The sequence below is a fragment of the Elephantulus edwardii genome, unplaced genomic scaffold (genome assembly GCF_000299155.1).
Source record: "Elephantulus edwardii isolate Elephantulus edwardi_28Jun2011 unplaced genomic scaffold, EleEdw1.0 scaffold00138, whole genome shotgun sequence".
Taxonomy (NCBI): Eukaryota; Metazoa; Chordata; class Mammalia; order Macroscelidea; family Macroscelididae; genus Elephantulus; species Elephantulus edwardii.
This window is the reverse complement of record NW_006399888.1, coordinates 7,192,132-7,192,693: the sequence shown is the minus strand read 5'-3', so window position 1 is coordinate 7,192,693 and position 562 is coordinate 7,192,132.

Sequence of the window (562 nt, the reverse complement as noted above, 5' to 3'; positions counted from 1 at the left end):
AAAAAAGTTGAAGTCCTAGTCATTACTTTATGTTACCTATGTTAGCTTGAACATTTTAAATAAATATTCCAAATTGGTGAAGGAAAAAAAAAGATCAATCAGAATTGACTTGTCAGCTCTGGGTTTGGTTTCTGATTTTACGTTATCTTTAAAATATCTATTATTTAAGATTTTTATCTCTTTTTGTGGAAGACAAACTGTGGACATGAAATTAGCAGTTTTCTGTTGAATCATGTGGTAGCATCAAAACTGGAGGAAGACTCATTAATAAAGACAATGGCCTTCAGTACGTATTGCACCTCACAACCAAGGGGGGGGGGAATCCTCTCAAGTGGACCAATAGGCAGCATAATGATAATTAGAGAAAAAGTTGTTGTCAAGGATTTCACTTTACTTGGATACATAATCAACACCCATGGAAGCAGCAATGAAGAAATCAGAAGATGCACTGTGTTGGGAAAATCTGTTGTCTTGCACGGACCACTTTAAAGTGCTAACAAACAATGATTTCCTTTTAAAGAGTAAGATGAGCTTGACCCAATGGTGGTATTTTCATTTGCTT